We start from the raw sequence: 11,148 nt of genomic DNA, 5'->3' as shown, positions 1-11,148 counted from the left end.
AAGACGGTTGATGACCACACTCTCCCTAAAGTTGGGCTTGTTGGGGTCCTTGTCCGGATCCCATGAATGATCAGTTGTGTAGACGTAGCGCAGAAGTAGACGGAAGACAAGAGGAGGGACGAAGACGAGCTCTGGCAGCCCGGGTGGACGTTCGAGCGCGTCTTCTGCCATTCTCTTGTCCTCCGTGTCGCACTGGCCAGCGGCGGTGGAACCATGGCCTGACTGTCGGATGTCTGGTGTAAGCATGCCTTCAAGGGCGTCACGTCGTGTGCCCGTTTCCGCTGCCCCGCTTCTTGTGAGGGGCAGCGGATTGTTATAGCGTCAGTGAGAATCAGAAGCATGATCATGTCCTCATTCACTGCTCGCAGACGTGATGACAATGGGTTCTCTCGCTTCGGTAGCTCAGCGGCTCAGTCGTTGCGCGGCTCAATGTAGGTTGCCGGCTAGATTTCCGACTGAGGCGGCCGTTTTCCGGCGGAGGCAAAAAAAAAAAAAAAAAAAAAAGAAGAAAAGAAAAATACTCGAGCACACTAAATTTTCCCGTATATATAGTTTAAAGAACCCCAGGTGTCCGCTTGGCGTCCATTTTTAATCGTGACGTAGTTCCGGTCACGGGGCTTTTGACGCATGCGCGGAAACCCACGCTCCACCTTGCTTGTTTTGCGTCACATCCGCGTCGTCCGCGCCTGCAGCCAATGAGGGCCCACTCGAATCGGACGCTTTTGAAACGGACAAAGCTAAGAATCCGTTCCTGGTCCCCACGTTAGTGAAGAGAGGACATGTATGCATAGGTGTTTTACGCTTGTGAATGCATCCATTACCTGTCGTCACACTTTGTACGTATTCCTGCCGAACAGGAATTACCCCACGTTCTATGCCGGCAGCCGCAAATACGAGCGTGTCCACTTAACATGGAGACCCCAAGCCAGGGTGCCCGCTGCCGACGCGCCCCGTGACAGCGTGCCGGGGGCTTGTAGCGGTTCTCTATTGGATTCACAACGGTCGGCATAGGCTCGAAGGAGTTCGTGAACGGAATCCGTAAGGCAACGCAACCTTCTTCAAAAGAATTCTCCCAGGCAGGAGGCGTTTAGACAATTTCGGCCAATTATCATGGCACTACGCACAGCAGAGAGATTTGGGGCCCACTCAAAAGATTGTTTCCTTATCATGTGTTCTTTAAAGTCGTCGTTGTCAAATGTATCATCAGCAGAGGATATGTGTACTGGTGACGGCGACGGCGTTTCCAGTGTTTCCAGGCACGAAGAAAAGAGGTAAAGCTACAGGCAGCCACGTTTCAGGGACCCTTTATTTTGTCATTGTGCATGCGGCATTTCCGCAGCAGTTTCGAGTGTACTATAGGCGGCCATAAAAGGCTTTGTGGGCTGTTTTCCGTGCTTTTCGTTTCGCAGACTCCTCTACGCGTCGCCTTTTCTCACATCTGCCCCTGGTCAAACCTGTAGGCGCACCATGCCGAGAGCACACGATGTCTGGGTAGGTGATGCGCGCGCTTTGTTTCAGGGCAGGCAACGGTTTCCGGTGCAGACAATGAGGTGTTATGGAAAACCGCGTTTCCTTTTAGTGGCGTGGCGCCGGTGCTGAACCAGTACGCTTCGCTCGTGGGAAGTTACTTCGTAAAGTAGCATGGATGGTACTGGTTCCGGCAGAGTACCCGACCTTTATTATCGAGGCAAGTATTGTGGTGTTCCATAACTCTTCTCAAATAGGCAAGCATTTGCGCGATGTAAGGTAGAGGCATAGGGTTTTGCGATGCTGAACGGACAGCACCTCATCACAACCCCACAACCCCCGATAATCCGTATTTTTGAAGAGAAAAATGTGACCCTGAGAAGTGAAGCATTCCGTGAGATGAAGCTAAGACAGCGATTAGGGCCTTTGATAAGAACATAGGATCAGGACACCACTCAACCAGGCTGCACTTCTAGAACCCCATACCTGCATCAAAAGCTTTCTCCACCACCACTATAGGCGAAGGAGTATTATGTACTATGGTAAAAAAAAATCAGTCCCTTTTACTTAAGAGAAAGATGTTTAAAACGCGAATCTTTCTCCCATGCAACCTGAGTCAAAGTCAAAGTCAAAGTCCAAAATCTAGACTGCTTCAACCGTGTCGGAATGGCGCAATTGGATAGACGTCGGCTTCATAAAGTGCCAGACCCAGGTTCGTTTCCGCCGACCACGGGAAACGTTTTTTTCTTGAGGCACTTGATGTGCCTTCGTGGATACCCATTGTGTAAGTTGGCTTTCCTGCAGTGCGTATGGGCGTAGCGATTTGTATTTTGGTCTTCGACTTGCCACTTCGTAGAAATTGGCTTTCGACCGGAGAAAGCTTCGCGTTTCAACGATCTTTCATTTCACCCATGACCATCATCATCGTCACAAAAAGTTGTCTTTCCTGAAGCAGTTCATTTTTGCGGCGAAGTCGCCATCAGCGAGGCATAGAAAGCTCCGCTTTAAAATATGTCAGTGGTGCAGACTACATATAAAAAGGCAAACCGTCTTCAACTGCCTGCTTCACCTCCCCAAACGTATCCTACGTCAATCTCACCGATAGCGACATGGCTGTTTTTTGGTATAGTTCTGGCCCAGTTTAGCCGGCTTAACATTATCAACACCATAAACAACCTTCTGAAAGCGAAAGCTTTTCTTGGGAGCTTTAGCAACAAAATTCATTTATTTATGTGTAGGTGTGTACGGTAGTGTATTTCCTCCTTGTTCTTTCCTCCATGTCCTTACCCGTTTTCCGCGATTAAATATGAACCCCGAAGTAGCAGCACACAGGGATGTTTCGTACTTGGGGCAAAAATTCCCCTTTCTAGGTTCAGAAATTCCTTATTTTTAGCATTTTTTCCCTGCAGGTTTCTCAAGAATTCCCTGCAAATTTCCCTGCATTCTCTTTTTGCAGCAGATAGATCTTTACGTGGTTTCCTATTCTGTTTTGGGCGTTAGCCAGCGCCACCTATGTATACTTTACGTAACCTTCCGGACGCAAACGCCGTTCAGAGGATCAGAGTTTTAGCATGAACTAAATTCCACCAATTTTTTTCAGACGCACACTTTTCCTCACCGCACTTTATTAGTGCATAGGTGCCCTCACATCTTTTCCTCTCACGACGGTCCCTTGTGTGACGCGCCGGACACGCTCTATCACTCCCTCTGTGAATGTCCGCGCGACCTCTTCCCCCTTCTACTCTCCCCCAAACAGGCTCTGGGGTGTTCGGACCACGACCGCCAAGACATGGTCACCCGTCGGGTCCTCGACGTCGCGGCGGCCCTCTGGGCCACCGCCATTCCCCCAGCCTGAAACCACAGTTCCAAACAAAAATGGTCTCTCTCTCTCTCTCCCTCCCCCCCTCCCTCCCCCCCTCTCTCTCTCCCTCCCCCTCTCTCTCTCACTCCCCCCTCTCTCTCTCTCCCTCCCTCCCTCCCCCCCCCCTCTCTCTCTCTCTCTCTCTCTCTCTCTATCCCGCACAGGAAACTTGACTGCATTTCACGTTTTGTACCACACATCATCCTTTTTTTGCATAATAACGCTCTAAGTTAAAACTGCCCGTTTGAAAAAGAGCATGACATTGTTGGGTGATGGAGGTAATTTTAGCAGCTCAGCGCCGGGACTGCTGCTTGTTGTCAGCACGCGGACTACGGCGCATCCTAAATACTTTTTGGTATATTGCGCAGGAATACATGCGAACAGGCTTCAGCCCTTCAGCCACCACCGCTTCACTCTTTACTATATGTATAGCTCTTTCTCATGAAGTACTCTTTCCTCTATGCTCCCTCCTGTTTTATGAACTAGATTGAAAGCGGTCTTCATTGTTTGTTGCTAGTCTGAACCCGACTGCAGATATTCGAACATTAATTCGACGCAGTTTTAAGGGAACTGTTTAAAATAAAACAAAGTAATAATTGATGCGAGGTTCAGTTTAGTGAGATTAATTTTCCTGTCTACTCCATGACTCTTAAAACTTGCATCTATTAAAGATTCCTTTTTCCCCTTTTGGCCGTAACTGCAACCGGAAATTCCTCGAAAAAGGAAAAATTCCCCTCGCGGAACATCACTGCGCAGCACATCGCTTTATGAATAAGCTAATAACCGTTGCGTGCGGAAGCAGCGTATTGGGAATGGTACTGCCAGATAGCCACGTGCACAAAGGAAATATAAAATAAAAACATCGACGAGAAAAGCAAAAATTGGCCGCGTATCTGCTCCTTTCGTTGCAAATGCCGTGAAAAGACGATAGTCTTAATCGACTTTTGCGAAGTAAATGCCTCCCTTCGATTTCCCGCTCACCTCTCATGTTGTTCCTCTTGCGTCGCGCTCCTCCCAAGGTAAATACGCCAAAGGTTTGCTTAAATCATTTTAAATTTCCCGCGTTCCACTGCTCCAAACCGGGTGTCTCGATGCGAACGCTGCCGTACGGCGAAGACGCGCGTTAATCGAGGCGCCCTACTTCAACGTTTATAGAACCGCGTTTCCCTACTCCACGTGCGTTGCAAGCAGAACGTGGAACCTATCTAGTGGAACCTTGCGTAACTGTTGCCAGTTGATTTCTTAAAATGGCGCCAGAAGCTATAGTGGCGCGGGCGACAGCAGGTGACGGCGGAGTGAATTCTTTTTCTGAACTTGATGAAGTATTTAATTTCGCAAATTCAAGCATGTTTGATTTTTTTATAAAGGAACACTGCAAATATCACTTCTGTATTGATTTGTTGTCTCATATTTGCGTAATGTCTTGTTCTTCTTCAACAATGTTGACAAGTATGAACATTACACCGGACATACACGGGTAGATTTAGCTCTGACTATATAAGACTATTGCGCAGGCATTGTTTTGCTTTGGCCGGGTGGCTGAATCGAGTCACTTTTTTTTTTCAGACAGACAGACGGACAGACATACAGACAGGCCAAAATTTCTGGGTTTAAGTAGCCCAAGAAAGACTATTGTCTTTAAAAAAATATGATATGTTATTCTCGAGCCACAAGAAATCATGCGGCAAGCCAGGTCAGGTACAAATGAAGCACCCTCCAGCGTCCCAAGAAGACACGCGACTGCAGCGAAATATTTTCTTCTGGTACATTTTAACATGTAGCTGTTTCCTCTTCGAATTTCGCCTCCACTATTTCCTTGCAGCTTATTTTCAATATATATATATATATATATATATATATATATATATATATATATATATATATATATATATATATATATATATATATATATATATTTGAGGAGAAGGAGGCGGCGAAGAGTATTGCCGGAGCCGGTGGGGGAAATATAGAACGGGATGTTCGGCGAGGCCTGCTGCAGGGGGGAGACGCTCGCGGGCCTCCACCAGGGGCGCACCGGAGGCGGGTAATGTTACTAAATAGGGAAAGCGAAGACGCCGTCGCAACTCGGACGCAAGAGTTTTTGCGGAAGGATCCTACAAACAATAAAGCAGTCCGCAGCGAAAACTCTCAATATGTGCGGCCATGTTGGCTTTAGAGAACTTGTGACCCCATAATGAACCCGGTTTTCCTATCCCTCAGCGTGACCCCTAGCATCCTCCGTTCCAAAGCCCGTTGGGACGATATAAGTTTCCTTTCAAGTCTCTTGGTGAGACCCCAAGTTTCTGCCCCGTAAGTTATTACTGAAAGAATGCATTGATTGAATACAAGCTTTTTGAGTGACAGAGGAAGCTTGCTAGTCAGGATATCTGGAATTTTAGCCTAAGCAGCCCACCCCATGCTTATTCTGCAGGTAATTTCCCTTTCATGGTTTTTTGGATCAGCAGGCATGACTTGCCCAAGATATACGCATTCGCCTGCTGCTTCCAAGACTTCATTACCTACCCTAAAGACACGTGTCTTGTCGTGCTGATTGGACATTAGCTCCTATTTTTTTTGTTTATTTTTAAGCTTGGAGCCATACTTTCCGAGCACAATTGGCAAAGCATGCGCTGCAAATCGTGGCTGTTTTGACAGGACAATGTCGTCTGCGAACCTTCGGTGACTGAGATATTCCCCATTGATTGCACCCCGGTTTTCCTCCACTTAAGCTTTCTGAACACGCGATGAGGGATAGGAAAACTGCCGCATGGATTAGGGAACACACTAAGGCGGAGTGCACTCTATAGTTCAAATTAGGCGAAGGAAATGGGCATGGTCTGGTCACGTCATGCGCATGGGGGACAACAGGTGGACCATCCGTTTAACAGAGTGGCGTGCCAATAGGCCGCAAACGCAATAGGGGTCGGCCGAGAACTCGATGGAGGGGTGAGCTACGAAAATTTGGGGGGAAAGCATGGTCTCAGCTAGCACATTTAGGCGCGGCTGGAGAGCTTTGGGAGAGGCTTTCGTCCTGCAGTGGATACAGACAGGCTTACGATGATGATGATGATGATGACGACGGCGAATGAATGAATGAATGAATGAATGAATGAATGAATGAATGAATGAATGAATGAATGAACCGGGTAAAAACTTTAAACATTTTTTGGCTTGAACATTGGAACTTTTGCTGATTCCAACAAAAACGTTGTCGGTTCAAGCGATAGCTAAGGAAGTCAACGTGGAGTCTGACTGATTCGCATACCGTTGTCGTCTTTCTTCTTGATGTTTATCTTGTTCGTGCAGTTTTTCACTGCTCGCAATTCCTTGGCAGATACGCATATTTTCTTTTTTTGTGCGACAATCGTGACATATTATATTCTTACAGGCTTAAGACGATCATACTCAGCGAAGAAGGTGGATTTATTTATTTATTTATTTGTTTATTATTGTTCCGTTGTTATTTTATTCTATCTAAGCTTAAAAAATTTTTGCATAATATTTCCAAGCATTTAATTTTTTTATGAATTCAATATATGCATTTCTTTTAGTTTTGCACCCTCACTCTAACGCCACAACATTACATCCATATTTAAACTCCCCTTAATTTTTAAAATTTAACTGAAAACGCACCAGTCGCTCAATGCCTCAACGCACCTAAAACATGAAAGCAAGAAACAAAAACACAAGGCGGCCTTCTCGTACGTCCGCGTGCGTATGCGCTTTTTTTTTTCAGACAGATGCACGAGTCTCTTTTTCTGTGTTCACAGGATGTAGGCTGGTATGTAACCTGCAGGCCATGACGAGAATTCTTTACTCCCAATGTAGCGGCACACCTGCTGAGCGGTTTCGCTCGCGCTCATGTAGTTTCTTTTTTAACATTATCTGCTGAGCTGTTTTCTTTAGCCCCCTTCACTGCAAGGTCCGCAAATTTGAATTAACACTGAGCGGAAACGCTGCCCCATTGCTGCTGCACGCAATGCACATTGGTTCTGCGCGCACAAATTTCTCAGTGCGCAATAAATCTGCGCTCTGAAGCCAGTGCGCGTACTCTGAAGCCTAGGAGGGTTACGTACCCACAGATAAGCCAAAACGGCAGAGGTCTATTATACGCCGCTTTAAAAAAAGTTCAATCAATCAATCAATCAATCAATCAATCAATCAATCAATCAATCAATCAATCAATCAATCAATCAATCAATCAATCAATCAATCAATCAATCAATCAATCAATCAATCAATCAATCAATCGTCCCTCACTGCATGGTTTACTATTGTTTGTGAACGAATTCGTTCACAATCGTTCTTTATTTGTACAGCTAAAGACTGCAACGAAAGACTGGAAAGAAAGACTGGAACTCGCTCGAGCCTTGACATCACAAGACCAAGGACGCCAGAAGACCCGACGTGACAGCTCCGATGCGGCACCCACGTTTGAGCATGGATCCCTTGCATGGCTTCGGGTTCAATGCCCCACTCCTGGTCTTTCGGCGAAATGTCTTGCTAAGTACCACGGCCCATATAGAATTCTCGAACAAACATCGCCTGTTAACTACTTCGTCGAGCCGGTGACTGCCACCTCCGACCTTCGTCGTCGAGGTCGTGAAATGGTCAACATCGAACGTTTAAAGCCCTACTACGATCCTCTTGTCGTTTCGCCCCCTTAAGTCGCCAGGATGGCTCCTCTTTTCGCCGGGGGGGATTGTACCGGAGATCGTAGTCACCTACAAGACGACATGCCATTTGGTTGGTATGTGCCAATCTCTCCTGTGCAACGGATGGGGTATGTGCCAGGAGAAGGACTATTATGTGCCGGATGATGATGGCAGGCGCAAGGGGCTGGGCGTGAGAAGAAGCACGATCAGCGTCGCTTGGATCGGAACGAGAGCGTGCTCTAAGCGAATGCACCGAGACGTCGGCCTCCGCTGCCTTGCTGGCCTCCAGCTATAAACCCCCTGATATATATATATATATATATATATATATATATATATATATATATATATATATATATATATATATATATATATAGCGAGAGGCTAGTTGAAATAAGACAGAAATAAAGGTTGGCAGTCAAGAAAACCTCGGAAAGAAAAGGGGAGGATATGGTAGGTCATTGAAACAGATAAAGAATTTGGAAAGAAAGAAAGTGGAGAAAAAATGCCCGCCAGGTGAGATCCGAACCCACGACCTCCAGAATACCGGTCTGGTGCGATAACCACTACGCTACCGGCGGGGCTATTTTTCCCCTCCACTTTCTGGGGTATTTATGTCAATGTAATTTTTTCCTGTGCTTGGGGGTGGTAGCCAGCGCCACTCCGACTTCTCGGGGTGAAGGGGACCTTCTTTTTAACCCCCGGGCCGTGACTCGAGTGTCTACGACATGTCGAGAGTGGTCGACGAGCGTTGAACCCTCTTAAGCTCCCTATGGCACCAAGACTCAGCCAGAACAGAGGCCCTCGCTATGCATGTAGCGAATCAGAATAGGAAATGAGAGGCTCGTTGAAATAAGACAGAAATAAAGGTTGGCGCTCAAGAAAACCTCGGAAAGAAAAGGGGAGGATATGGTAGGTCATTGAAACAGATAAAGAATTTGGAAAGAAAGAAAGTGGAGAAAAAATGCCCGCCAGGTGGGGTCCGAACCCACGACCTCCAGAATTTTTTTTCTACACTTTCTTTCCAAATTCTTTATCTGTTTCAATGACCTACCATATCCTCCCCTTTTCTTTCCGAGGTTTTCTTGACTATAGATAATAGATAGATAGTAATAGATCAAAGCGATGTCAGCGAGAAACACTTGTCGTCAAGCGCCCTCGCCGAGCATTGCGATAGCAAATCGCACACAGACAACTGCACCGATGCAAGCCGATTGCTTGCAAAGGAGAAAAGATCCACTTAACGCCTCAATCTGGAGTCACTGCACATGCAGACGATGGAGAAAACACGCTTTATGAAGCGCGTTCTTGGTCACAATGAAAGCCGTTGTCACAGTAAGCACTGGTCACAATGAAAAAAAAAAAACACAAATGTTCGCCTCAACTATATATACCGTTCACGGCGACACTTCTAACACATCTTGTTAATGTACTGAAGTGAGTGTCGGCGAAGTAGTACGCTTAGGGCTGTGGCGTACTTGGCAAACAATGCTTACGCAAATAAAGATGCCACCGAATTTTCCAAGACCTATGACAACGTGGACCACAGTACAATACTCAGAAACATGGAGTCTTGGGGGTTTCCACTTCATGTATTCAAAGTGGTACACTCCTTCCTCTGCTCAAGGACGTTTTCTAAAGTACGAGTGGATGGGAAGCCTGTCAGCCTGTTTACATCAAATCGTGGCGTACCGCAAGGTTCCGTGCTAGCCCCGCTACCCTTCACCATCGCATTAGCACCCTTGGCATGGAAGTTACAAGACATCCCTTTTGTGAGATTTCTCATCTACGCCGATGATGTCACACTGTGGTCCACAAACCTAGACCTCGGTTTGCAGTGCCGTAATCTCCAACAAGCCCAAGATGTTTTTCATGCCTTTGCGGAATCAGCCGATTTAGAAATTTCAGCTGAGAAGTCGTGCTACATACAAGTGGCTAATAAGGCAAGAAGGAAGTTAGCCTCCATGGATAACTTCCAACTTAAAATTGGTTCAGCAGCCATACCAGCCAAAGAAGAGTTGCGGGTGCTCGGACTTCTGATCCACCAGTGGGGTTCTGGTATTCATTGACTCCGAAAGGCACGCAAGGACTCCTCGACAACCTTCCACTTGATCCGCCGGATTGCAACGCGTAGTGGAGGAGCCCGAACGGAGGTGGCTAGATGACTCGTACGTGCTGTTCTCCAGCCGCGCCTACTCTACCAGGCACAATTTCACAGACTTATCATGCAACAATGGGCGCAACTCGAGACTCTAAACAGAGAAGCCATGCGCACCATCACGGCACTTCCTCGTCTTACCCCGATACCCATTTTACAGGAACACGCCCAGCTCAATACTATTACGGAGCTTATAAACCAGCGCGAAGAAGCAAGAAAGCTCAAGCGTTTGTATATCCCAATGGCCGCAGCGCTTCATTCACATTTTTGTAATGAGCCTCCCGTCACTTCAACCTTAGACGATCTTCTACCTTGGTGGTAACGGCAATGACAACCAATAGGACAACGAAGCTTCGTCACCGTGACCAGCCAGCGCCAACCTCCGATACCACAGTCGCTGAAGGTCACTGCGTACTGTACACAGACGCAGCTCTTCTGCCGGATGGAGGACGGCCTGCTTTCGTCAGTGCCACGCACCCGAAAATTAAAGGCTCTTGCTCTTACACTACCTATACCTACACTCCAGACCCGCTGCTACTGGATCTCCAGGTTGTACATAACGCAGTCAATGCTGCAAGTGCACTCCATAACATCACGGATGTGCATATATACACAGACTCACTCAGTGATGTGAAGCATCTGAAGCAAGTAAAGAAGACACCTCTGATCTACCAAAAGATTCACAGCCTCCACAAAACACCACAGCTAGCGATTCGTGTACATTGGGTACAGGGGCGCGGTAGGAATATACTGAACCAATTCGCGGACCATCTTCCCCACTCTTCTTCCTCCCCTGAATCCTCCCCTAGCTCCCTTCTTTGTGATCCGCGCTCCCGGTTAGCCCGGAAATCTCTTCTGAGAAGGGACACACGTGCCTTAATTCCCCCGTGTGTGTGGTCCCTGCCCCCTAATCTTTCCCGGGTGGAAGTTTCTGTCAAGAGTCTTCGGGCTGGGGTGGGCCTCTCACCTTCAGTCGCTTGGACTTGGGCGCACTCACAAGACGACCC

General features: G+C 47.2%; 1 long non-coding RNA gene across 2 annotated transcripts; it reads left to right on the top strand.

Moving 5' to 3' along the window:
• Nucleotides 1–8,106, top strand: LOC144170686 (uncharacterized). Of its 2 annotated transcripts, none has more exons than XR_013322659.1 (3): nt 1–238; nt 1,410–1,491; nt 7,648–8,106. It is a non-coding gene; the product is annotated as an uncharacterized LOC144170686 (long non-coding RNA). The 2 variants fall into 2 exon arrangements; XR_013322657.1 differs by lacking the exon at nt 7,648–8,106 and adding an exon at nt 1,580–1,761.
• The last annotated feature ends 3,042 nt before the right edge of the window (nt 8,107–11,148 follow it).

The sequence above is a fragment of the Haemaphysalis longicornis genome, unplaced genomic scaffold, assembly GCF_048455015.1.
Source record: "Haemaphysalis longicornis isolate Haplotype H1 unplaced genomic scaffold, Haemaphysalis longicornis Haplotype H1 scaffold_1, whole genome shotgun sequence".
Classification (NCBI taxonomy): Eukaryota; Metazoa; Arthropoda; class Arachnida; order Ixodida; family Ixodidae; genus Haemaphysalis; species Haemaphysalis longicornis.
Note: the sequence above shows the minus strand (reverse complement) of the source record. Positions and strands in the feature narration are given on the sequence as shown.